Below are 12,839 nucleotides of genomic sequence, written 5' to 3'. Positions count from 1 at the left end.
CCAAACCTTGGTCAGGACGGGGAGGGATGCAGGTCTCACCCAATAGAGGTGACGGCTGGGTGTCTAAAACCTTAAGTGGGTACCTTTGAGGAAGACTGGGGGCAAAGGGGGGTCAAAGATACAGTCAACCCTGAAACTGACAATGCCTATAGTAAATCTGGATATAAAGCTTTACAATACCCTACTCAACAATTTGACCTTCAGCCATTTCTGACCATATGAGGGTGAAACTACCAGACTTTAGACATCATGAAACAGAGAAATTTAATCAGAAACATAACCACATGCAAGGTTGAGGCTCGGCAAAAGTGCCATTTTACATAGCAAAACACCTACATAAAATTAGCATTTTCTTTCTTTACAAAAAAACAAACAAACACCCTTCAACTTTTGTCATAAGTGTTAATTTTAGTGAAGCAAATACGTTCTCACTTAAAATAAATTTTTGTGAGGACACAGAGTTAATCAAGGAGGTGGATTCCTCTTGTCCCCAAACAAATGTTTGTGTTAAGTTCATATCAGATATACTTGTGCAATTACAGTATAGACAATGGAGTTGTTACATCTCTCACTGAGAGACCATTGGCTTGAAGAAACTTTGTGATGATGTGCAACAAAGCTAGCACCCTGCTTTCCTTTCCAACACGAGTTTTGAGTTGGGCAGCTAGTGAGAAAAAAAGCAGTCTACTTGTAAACTGAACACTATTTATAAGAGTCTTTTAAACAAAAGATCTAGAATGCAACAATGCCATCATTATATATAGCAGGGGCGACCTATGGCACGCACGCCAAAGGCGGCACGCAAGCTGATTTTCAGTGGCACTCACACGCCCTGGGTCCTGGCCACCAGTCCAGGGGGCTCTGCATTTTAATTTAATTTTAAATGAAGTTTCTTAAATATTTTAAAAACCTTGTTTACTTTACATACAAAAATAGTTTAGTTATATATTATAGACTTATAGAAAGAGACTTAAAAACATTAAAATGTATTACTGGCACGCGAAATCTTAAATTAGAGTGAATAAATGAAGACTCGGCACACCACTTGTGAAAGGTTGCCAACCCCTGATATATAGGTACTTTTCAGGACAAAAAAAGCACACTTTAAACAAAAAACAGCCGATATGAGGAAATATACAATTCCTTTATTCTAAGTGGACTCCACTATTTTTAGTGGTAACTCATGCGGGTACTGGTAACTCACGCTTCTTCTGCATCTCTAATAACAACTAAATAATTTATGCCAGCCTAAGATGCTGCAATAGAAATTAGAAATAAATCTAATGATCAAGTTTCCATATTTATATCTATGCGTGCATGGCAATTAAGCAGGAATTTGCTCTAAAGAGCATGATTACTAGAGCTGTGTCTGTGAACTTAGTGATAATATTTTCTATTTACTATGTTTGAAATTTATTCCCTTTAATTGATTATTGTGACTTTCCAATATTTGTTATCAACTTATACCTGTTCAAAAAGTTTTTAGTATTTGTAGAGCATATCTACAATCTTCATGAACTCCGAAAGCACAGAAAAGAGGAATCAAAATAAAGCTGACACCTTGAATAGCTGCCAAGAAGAAGCAGTGTGACTGGCTGAAAACATGCTGGGAATATGCAGTGCTATTAAGAGCCACCACTTGCAACTAAGGTATTATACGGGAAGGCCAGTAGAGTGGAAAGACCTTGTAGTGTTGTAACTGCTGGATTAGAGTTTAATTGTAAGTAGTCACCTGATTAAGGTCATTTTTGCAATGAGGATACAAGCAAAAGGATTGTAGGGAATTTAGCTTGCACTGCACTTGGAAGATGAGTCCGTCAATAACAGAAGCAATAGAACAAGCATGAATAAATGTTCATCCTTCCCCTATAGTTAGGGAACCGGAGAATAATGACATTATCTGTATTGCCACTATGAAGTGGCTCTGAAATTGTTTCTGGACACAGTTCTGGTGATCCAGAAAATTCGCTTAGTGGGAATATTGCTTAGCATTTCAAAGAATGGTATTTATCTTTGGAGGCAAATTGCCACAGCAGCTGGACTAGTGCTCCCATTGTAAAATGCGCTGTTCAAATGATGGATTGCAATGGGTATCAAATCCAGACCATCACGCAAATGATACTGGCTGCCTAAAACAGAAGAGCATGATGGACACTGCTTAGTTTTCTTTTTCTTTAACAATAGACTAGCAGTGAGGCTGTAGCCAGTAGGGGCAGAAGTAGCCAATGCAGGGACTGCAGCACTGGGGAGGGTAAGGGGGAACAATGGGGCCCAGCTGGAGCCAACCTTTGGACCAAGAACAGTGTATAGAAGACACCCCAACAATGCACTTTAACAGCACTAGGACCCAGACAGTGTTTCTCTTGGCCTACCATATGGAGTACTTGCTGGTAGTCTCTACTTTGGCTGATTGTGCCCCTTTGCCCCTTGCTGATTGGCTGTTTGCGCCAATTGTCCCCTCCCCCTCACAGTCTCTTCATCTCAGTACGACTCCTCTTTTATCTTCTTCTCCCCTTCTCTGTCCCCCTCACCCCACTTCCCTTCAGCTTATCCACTCCTAACTATACCCATAATCAAACAAACGTGGCACCAACATGATGCTTGCTACCATCATACTCTTCACTCTGCTTGTGTGTTAGACACAGAGTGGGGAAATGGGCCTATTTAAATTGTAACCACCTCAGGGAAGGGTTCGTCTTTTTGTTCTGTGTTTGTACAGATCCATGGGGTCCTGGTCCGTGAGATGCTAAAGCAATACAAATAAATAATAACAAACAAGTAGATCTAACAAACTGTTTCACATCTCCTTTTTTAATGTGATAAGTTTAAGACCTGTGTGGTACTCCTTTGGGGTAAAATTAAATAGAAAACTATTAAGAGTGGCATTTCTGCACTGATTGGTTGAAAGTGAAGTGCCCTCAACTAATACATACAACAAAGCCAGTACTTACCCAAGTAAGTTCCTATAGTGATTTTTTTTGGGGGGGGTCATTTGTTTGCCCAAAGGTACAATCATTTGCTCACCTTGTGCTGAAAAATGCATGGCAAACAATGGTACCACTGGTGGAAATAATGATTATGGGTCCATATGTGGGCAATATGGATTCCCCGCAATGCAAAAGAAGATTTACCAGCTCTAGGTCGGATTATAAGTTTATATAGTGAGGGCTAAAGCCTTCACAGCTGAACTCAAACTGTAGGTGAAGAAAATTCTACTTTACATTCTAACTAGCACTGAACATGACAGCAACACATTTACCATGTTCAGTTGTAATTAGGGCTGTCAAGCGATTAAAAAATTAATCGTGATTAATTGAACGATTAATCACACTGTTAATAATAGAACAGCATTTATTTAAATATTTTTGGATGTTTTCTACATTTTCATATATAGATTTCAATTACAACACAGAATACAAAGTGTATAGTGCTCACTTTATATTTATTTTTTATTAAAGTATTTGCGCTGTAAAAAAAAAAAGAAATTGTATTTTTCAATTCACCTAATATAAGCACTCTAGTGCAATCTCTATCATGAAAGTTGAACTTACAAATGTAGAATTATGTACAAAAAAACGCATTAAAAATAAATCAATGTAAAATTTTAGAGCTTGCAAGTCCACTCAGTCCTACTTCTTGTTCAGCAAATTGCTCAGACAAACAAGTTTCTTTACATTTGCAGGAGATAATGTTGCCCGCTTCTTGTTTACAATGTCACCTGAAAGTGAGAACAGACATTCTCATGGCACTGTTGTAGCTGGTGTTGCAAGATTTTTACGTACCAGATGTCCCTTCATGATTCATACCACCATCTCAGGGGACATGCATCCATACTGATGATGGGTTCCGCTCGATAACAATCCAAACCAGTGCAGACCAATGCAGATTCATTATCTGAGTCAGATGCCACCAGCAGAAGGTTGATTTTCTTTTTTGGTGGTTTGGGTTCTGTAGTTTCTGCATTGGAGTGTTGCTCTTTTAAGACTTCTGAAAGGACGCTCCACACCTTGTCCCTCTCAGATTTTGGAAGGCACTTCAGATTCTTAAACCTGTAACTAAATGTGACATTATGCAGTGCGCCAGCCTTCCTTGGGGAATAGGAGCAGGTGCACGAACCTTACGTGCCTATTTTCCGCAACTCAAGTCCGCACATCTGGGCTTAGCTGCGGGGTAGAGTGGCCCAACCCCTCTCAGTTGTGGTATCATGGCCTAGTGGCCAGAGCTCAAACAACATGCTCCTACTGTCAGGGCAGTGCAGACCAATAGTCAGAATCCATACAAATATCCCCTCTCACTCGGGGTAGTGCAGCCTAGCGGCCAGAGTCTATGAAATTCTGTCAGGGTAGTGTGGCCCAATGGCCAGAGTCTATGGGGAGATGCTGGTAGGAGGGCTGGCAGCCCAGGTAGGGGAGCCCGGGCCCACTCGACTCCACCGGGCCCCGACCCAGGGCCCTAGAAATGGTGGAACGACCAGCTACCAGCTCAGAGGGGAGTCCCACCCAAACATGCCAAGCTTACCTGGGTGGGAGATGCACCCCATCACACTATCTTTAGAAATCTCACATTGGTACTTTTGTGTTTTGTGAAATCTGCAGTGAAGTGTTTTTAAAATGAACATGTGTTAGGCCATCATCCAAGACCGCTATAACAGGAAATATATGGCAGAATGTGGGTAAAACAGAGTGAAGGGACATTGAACTCCTTGGGGGAGAATTCTGTCACAAATTTAATTACTTTTTTTTTTTAAACGAGTGTCATCAGCATGGAAGCATGTCCTCTGGAATGATGGCTGAAGCATGAAGGGGCATACAAATGTTCAGCATATCTGGCATGTAAATACCTTGCAATGCCAGCTACAAAAGTGCCAAGCAAATGCCTGTTCTCACTTTCTGGTGACATAGTAAATAAGAAGAGGGCAGCATTATCTCATGTAAATGTAAACAAACTTGTTTATCCCAGCGATTGGCTGACCAAGAAGTAGGACTGAGTGGACTTGTAGGCGCTGAAGTTTTACATTGTTTTGTTTTTGAGTGCAGTTATGCAACAACAAAAATTCTACATTTGTATGTTGCACTTTCATGACTAAGAGATTGCATTACAGTACTTGTATGAGGTAAACTGAAAAATACCATTTCTTTTGTTTATCATTTTTACGGTGCAAATATTTATAATAAAAAATAATATACATTTTAATTTCAATTACAACACAGAATACAATATATATTAAAATGTAGAAAATATCCAAGTATTTAATAAATTTCAATTGGTATTCTATTGTTTAACAGTATGATTAAAACTGATTAATCACGATTAATTTTTTTTTAGTTTATCGCATGAGTTAACTGCGATTAATCGACAGCCCTCGTTGTAATACAAGTACTTTTAGAGCAGAAACTTGCTAGAGATGCACACCTTATGCACTCAAACAGCTCCCCCAAACCTTGAACATTAAATGTTTTAATTTAAGTTAGGGCAAGAAACATAACAAGCAATGGGAATTAATTCCCCTTTATTTTCATAAAGGAAAACGGACAGCAACTAGAAAAGAACAGAATTTCTCATTGCTGTGTTGGCATCAGTGAAAACATTGTCCTTGCCTGGATAAATGGTGTGTGTGTGTGTATATATATATATATATATATAAAAAATGAGGATTATTACGAAGATTGTGCAATGATGTGAAGAATAGCGCCGTATACAAAGAGGGCCTTAACATCACTATAACTAATTTATAATATATAATGAATACTAAAAAGGTTAATAAACAGTTGCTACAGATGATGTAGCAGCTGCTTAACTAACAAAGTAAACTGTCAGACACTAAAAGGTGTATGGACTAGTGGCCACAACATTTTCATGTCTAAGCATGATACAAGATTTTGTTAAAAAAAACCACCATTTTCATATTATATTTGCAGATATGGTCTACTTATATTTTTAAATCACTCTTCACAGATTCTGCCTATTCCAAGAAGTTAATTGAAGACACAGTGAGATAAGTTTTGAGGTATCTCAGAACAGCAGCTTTTCATGATGACTACAAATATCTATGAACAGACACTGTAATGTCACATCAGCATTTTGAATTTCCTAGTTAGTGAACATTTCCACAACAAAAGAATCACACCCATTAAAGATGAACTGCATTTCTCAGGTACAAAAGTTACAGAAATGTGTTGAATAATTCATATAGCAACATGTCTCCACTTTACCAGGAAAAAATAATAAACCTTTTATGTTGGCCAGGTGGGGTAGAAGAAACTTCTATTTGGATGAAGATCTAACTGTGGTATTCTTATCACAGCCATAGACAGCAGGAAATGGAACCTTCAGGTGAGTTTCACTCTGTTTTGCTCTGTTCAGCTAACAGATGTAAAAGTATTTTCTTCATAGTATCATTATATTATGGTAGCATGTAGAGACCAACTGAAATAGAGGCCACGCTGTGCCACTTGCGGTACTTGTAAACTCTTTTTTGAATAGAGACTGTCTCTTACTGTGTACATATAGAAAATAAAGGCTGTAGTAAAGTGACTTGCCCAAGGTTACACAACAGGTCAGTGGCAGAGCTAGGTCAGTTCACCCAAATCCCAGATTATGCCCTTATACTGTGAGCCACATTGCCTCCCCAACTGATACCACAGAGATAAAATGATACAAGAACACTAGCAGTCTGGACTTTGAAATCTAGCAATAGCTTGAATAACCACAACTGCCTATGATTTCATTTTAGATTTGGAGAAAACGAGTCTATAGATAGCACAAAAAACCCTCCTACCTCCTGACAAGGACATCGCTACTGCTTTTTGAGAAGTCTAATTGCTTTGTAAGAATTCTGCATTCACACAAACTGCCACAGCCCTGATGAAGGTCCCCTGCTGGTCATTCACCAGGCTGCAGTGTTGGAGTCCTTTTAACAAGAAGAACAGGAGTACTTGTGGCACCTTAGAGACTACTCTGAAACCTGTCTTTTAACAAGGTGCACCTTCGCTCCTGTCTTCTTGCCCAGCAGAAACTGCACAGACATCTCTGGTTGTGCATTCCCAATGCCATTTGAGTTCCCTGTTTGTTTACCTGCCGTGTCCGCAGGTTCGGCCGATCACGGCTCCCACTGGCTGCGGTTCACTGCTCCAGGCCAATGGGAGCTCCAGGAAGGACGGCCAGCACGTCCCTCGGCCCACGCTGCTTCCTGCAGCTCCCATTGGCCTGGAGCGGCAAACCGCGGGCACTGGAGTGTCTAGAGTGTCCAGGAACTCCCTCTCTGGCTCATGACTTCTCCCCCAAATCTCTCTGGTCATCTTTCAATAAAAACTTCAAAGCAAAAACCAAAAATTCCTGTCACAATCTTGACAAGATGCAGAAAGAAACAACCCAAACATCCCAGAGTCTTTGTTCTGAAAACTAGAAGGTGAATCCGGAATTATAGGTCCCTATGACACCTACCATTCACCTAAACTCATGCCTTTTTTCTCCATTACCAGCGACTAAACAACTGCACAAATAGCATGAACTAGATTTTCAGGTGAGCAGTTCTGCCGTCTGCCATAGGTAGTATAAAGCCACTGTATTAACAGCCAGAGTCTCAAAGAAAATATGCAGCAAATGTCTGACCTTCTTTATTGAGGTAGATGCAAAATCCTCTGGTCTCTGAAAAGCTCCAGCAGTCCAAAAGTCATGGCCATGCAACTGTGGGACTCTCAGTTTTGAGATCACCAGATCCCAGATGCAGAGCTTAAAGGAGCAGAATATAAAAAGTGTTCCATTCTCTCACCTGATCCACACAGGCTTCCAAGAAGCAGCATTATTCTACTATGTGCTTCCTAGTCATAGGTTACCTCTAACCTACAATTTACCATTGAATACCCATCACCTTATATCCCTGTATTAGAAGGGAATGCTAGTATTTCAGAGGTACAACAGTGCCCCATTGAGACAATTTTCTGGGCAATTCAGTACCACTAAATGGCATTCTGAGAAATATTTCTTAAGCACCCTTTCATAGTGATTTTCTAAACTGCAAACCACTGTGCTCGAATGCTGGGGAAATACATCTTGGAGCAAGTTGTGTAAGAGGGAGCCTGCGGGGGGAAAAAAAACTTTTTATGGTCTGCACCCCATTTCCCTCCCTGCCCAAGTAGTTACCCTGTTTCTTCCCCTGTGACATTTCTCAGTAGTATAGGAGATTAAGTGGCTATCCCCTATCTGCAGATGCACAAACCCTATGAAAATTAAAAAAAATAAAAACATCAAGAAGCCTTCAGGGCATATCATTCCCAAATCCCCTTCTTTAGCTGGCTGGGACTACACTTCTTTTCACTACGTTATGTTTATTGCCCCAGAACATCTGAAAAAAAAATCACCCTTTCACGTCAACCAACAATTTTCAAGGGGGAGGATAAACATATATATCACATAAATACAACAAGGAGACAGCAATGTTTTAACCAACTTCATCTTTTCTGCCAAATTCAGTGTCCATCTCTTTCACTGAATCTCCTTAACTTGGCAGGAGGCACGGCATCATTGAAAGCACAAGACAGCACCACAGATAAGGGATCCATCTACCTATGATAAAATTCCACACTTAAACTGTCTGTCCCTGGCAGTTCTCTTTTCAGGGACAATACAGTTGCACAAACCTCCATTTCCTCAATTGGCCTCACAAGCGAGTCCCATTCCTTCTCTGCTAATGCTAGAAAACCTGCAATACTATTCAAAAAACGGTGCTGGAAGGAGGGAAGATTTAGCTCACTGTAATATTCAGGAAATATCCTCAACAAGCTGACAGGTCCCTACAGACCTGCCCAGTACTAGCGTTCCCTGATCCCACCATATCCCACTGTAGTCGCTTTTCCTTAGATCTTGCAAATATATCAGAGGGAGCTGCACAATCTATTGTCATACTGGCCTTTGCAGTTTTAACTGATTCCAGCATTCTCCTTCAACACTGAACCATTTCCCTCTTAACTTCTTCTAGAATCCTTATTTCTATGCATCCCCCAGCTTGCAGTTGATTATGAAGATCTCTCAAATGGTTCTGCAATGCTAAATAACATTTGTAATCAGTTGTACACAGACAACTGTATACAGACAGTTGTATACAGACAAAAGAAATGTACAGATATTGCCAGTCTTGGCTTGATCAATCCCCATCATGCCATAAATGCATAAAACTCCTAAGACATTTCTCGTTCCATAAAGATGCCTTCAACCTTTTTAATTGCAACTGAATTGCTAAGTATTTGGTTTCCAATAACCGCAGACAAAGGTCTCTGTACTATACTTCCGGAGTTCAATTCAGACCAAGCAGTGGTCCGAAAACTCCGCAGGCTGCTCTGCCCCTTGTCGGATTATTGAGGTAGCTGTCACATGTACCCTGTTCAACTGACTGCCCAATAACTTTCTAAAAATGTAAATGTTGCCTTCTTTCTGAAATGAGGATTTTCAAAAACATCCTTAACCCCAACAGCATCATACATTGCTTGTAAGTAAGTTTCATCAGCTCGTAATCCTTTAGGTTGCTACACTATGTCAATCACAGCAGCTACATAAATTACCCCTCCCCTCATAAAAAACAACTGTCAAGACATCATTAAAAAAAGAAGCAACCTCAATATAAAAATCTTTCCTCAGCTTCTGACACACGGGCTGTAGATGGTGACAACAATACTTGACACCCAAACAACAGAAATCAGCTAATAACTCCCTTCCCAGCTGAAGTTCTACCACCCTCTGCACTGATATTGCATAAGTATAAGACAGTATCCCTACTCCATCATAAGTATCAGGCCCCGTGGACCAAAAAGATGGGCTCCTCCTCCAATCCTTCTGAGCTCATAATGTTTCTTGGATCCCCACATAACCCAGATCCGGCCCCACTAAAAACTGAAAGACTATCTACCTCTGGTGCACACAGGATGGCTCCCTCTATATGCATCCGAAGAAGTGGGCTGTAGTCCACAAAAGCTTATGCTCTAATAAATTTGTTAGTCTCTAAGGTGCCACAAGTACTCCTGTTCTTCTTTTTACAGGATAGAATGTATATTCCAAGTCGAAACTGTCAGTATCATCTAAATAAAGGCTTAGATCCAAGTAATCACAAATACTTGACTATTTTGTCATTGCTACTGAATCCCCAATTTTCTCTCTCACTCTCTATTTCGCTCTCTTTTCTGGCCAATTTTTTCTTGACGACTGGTTCACTACCCTCAACTGGAGGAGCCTCCTGAGTCCCCATATCCTGATCCTAACTCTGATAGTTCTGCTGGAAGTTGCTCAAGCACAGTAACCCACAGGTTCTTTTCCCCCCAATCGATGTGCTTGTAAAGTGCCCAAATTCTCCTCTCTCTGCCCTCCCACTCCACCCAGCATGTAACATTGAAAACCTGTTTCCTGTTGGGACTATGAAAATGCTGTGTGTTCCAGACAGCTGTAGACTACTCTCGGTTACTATAACCTGAGTTTTATGCTTGGATACTCTCCACCCATATCGGATTTCAAGAAACTCTTATTCCTGATAAGCAGAACACCACTTGCTTCCCACAGCCATCTTCTTTGTCCCTCAACTAGTCCCTCAGTCACAAGCCACCCCTCTGCTACAAAATCATGACCCTCTCCTTTCTTTTATCTCAGCCACTGTGGTTTTAAAGGCTAACACCAAGACATAGTTTCTTGGTTTCCCCTTTGTGAGGAAATTCCACTGCTTCATATGCCAACCCACTGCAGAGATGTTGGGGAAAACTGGTTTCACCTGGAATGCGGCCACATTCCATTATCCTCCAGTACTCCCATTGGAATGGGAGCTATTCACATTAATGTTGCTCCTAGTTTGAGTGTGACGTGCAGGGCCGGCTCCAGACACTAGCGAAGCAAGCTGGTGCGTGGGGCAGCCAAGGGGAAGGGGCGGCACGTCCGGCTCTTCGGCGGCGATTCAGCGGCATGTCCCTCGGTGACTCTCAGAGGGAAGGACCTGCTGCCGAAGTGCCGCCGAAGAAGAAATTGGCACGGTAGAGCTGCTGCTGAAGTGCCGCCAATCGCAATCGCGGCTTTTTTTTTCCCCCCCGCTGCTTGAGGTGGCAAAAACCCTGGAGCTGGCCCTGGTGATGTGACAACACTATTGATAGCATATGGCTGATTCATAGACTTTAAGGCCAGAGGGATCATCATGATCATCTAGTCTGACTATCTGCATATCACAGGCCACAGAATCTCACCCACCCACTCCTGCAATAGGCCTATAACCTCTGGTTGAGTTACTGAAGTCCTAAAATCTTGGTTTAAAGACTTCACAAGGGAATACACCCTTTACTCTAGTTCAAACCAGCAAGCGGCCTGTGCCCCATGCTGCACAGGAAGGTGAAAAATGCCCAGTGTCTCTGCCAATCTGATCTGGGGGGAAATTCCTTCCCAATCCCATATAAGGCAATCAGTTAGACCCAGAATGTGGGTACGACCCACCAGCCAGACACCCAGGAAATAATTTTCTGTAGTAATTCATAGTCCTCCCCATCGTGTGTTATTTTCTAATAGCAGCTATGGATGGACTATGAACCATTGTAGACAACCTCATCATACCACCCCCTCCATAAAGGTATCAGTCTCAGTCTTGAAACAAGTTAGGTTTCTTTGACACCACCTCCACTAAGACACTCAAAGAATACAGCAACTTCATAAAAGCAACCTGAATTCATATGTTGCATATAGACAGATCCCCCAAATCATCACAAAAACCATCTCCCCACCCCAACCTCCATCACCGAATCTATAAAACATTGAGTTGTCAGTGGAAATAGTGTACTCAGTTCAGAGCTTTAGCAAACAATGTACATCACACAGTGAGTGAAAAATAAGCCAATTCGGCGTTTGACTGCTCACCATAAGATGTTTGACAAGAAAAATGTTCTACTGTGAGTGTCGAATGTGCAGGAGCTTCCCCGCTGCCCCAAGCCCACTGCTTTTATAAGCTATTTGCAGACCCTGGCATGAGAGTATTTTCCACCCCCATTTTGAGAGGCAGTAACTAGTCAGCTAAAGGGCACTATAACAAACATACTTAGTAGATATTACATACAGTTATTGAAAACAACAACACAAACTCTCTATGAAAGTGTTGTACCCATGGTGTTACCTTAACTTTATTCATGCAGGATTAATCTCTTGCAAATGAAGCAAATTTATTTCTCCTTATCCATGATGCCTAAAAAAATCTTGACAGCAGTTAGGCTGCTGGTATGTTACGACCACAGCCTATCATGCTGACCAAAATTGTCTCATTGTTTCCTTTTCCTCGCCACTTTATCTGTCTAGCTCCACCAGTTGTCTCATGTCATACTTAGATTGTAAACTCTTTGGAACAAAAGCATGTCTGGGACTTCTTGGTGCTACAGTAATACAAATAATAAATGTATTAAGAACAGTTCAGCAAATGTTTGTTAGTGATTCTTCCTTGTTTCAACCACTTTAGTCGATTTAGCACTTCTTTCTGTCCAAGGATGGTCTTAACTGACACTTATCAAATGCTTGGGTGTAATTTTTGCATGAATAATTTCATAAGAGCCTGTTAGGGCCCAAGTATTTCCTAAGCAGTTAACAGAGATCACTCCAAGTGTTCTAGATGCCCAGTTGGGAGCTGGAGCTGTTATTCTCCAGCTAAGTCATGTGGTCAGGGGGCCACATGACTCAACTCTTCTATGTAGAAAGTATCATTCATGTATTTTTTGGGGTGTGAGAACTCACTTTGTGTGTGGGGAGGAACAACTTGCCCAGGTCTGTAATATATAGAATAATACTTTGCTAATGTTGCCTGACTAGCAAGGACTATTACTAGTTCCTGGCTTCTC

This window comes from Chrysemys picta, chromosome 9 (genome assembly GCF_011386835.1).
Source record: "Chrysemys picta bellii isolate R12L10 chromosome 9, ASM1138683v2, whole genome shotgun sequence".
Lineage (NCBI taxonomy): Eukaryota > Metazoa > Chordata > Testudines > Emydidae > Chrysemys > Chrysemys picta.
The sequence above is the reverse complement of the archived record's forward strand: the minus strand, read 5'-3'. Positions refer to the sequence as shown.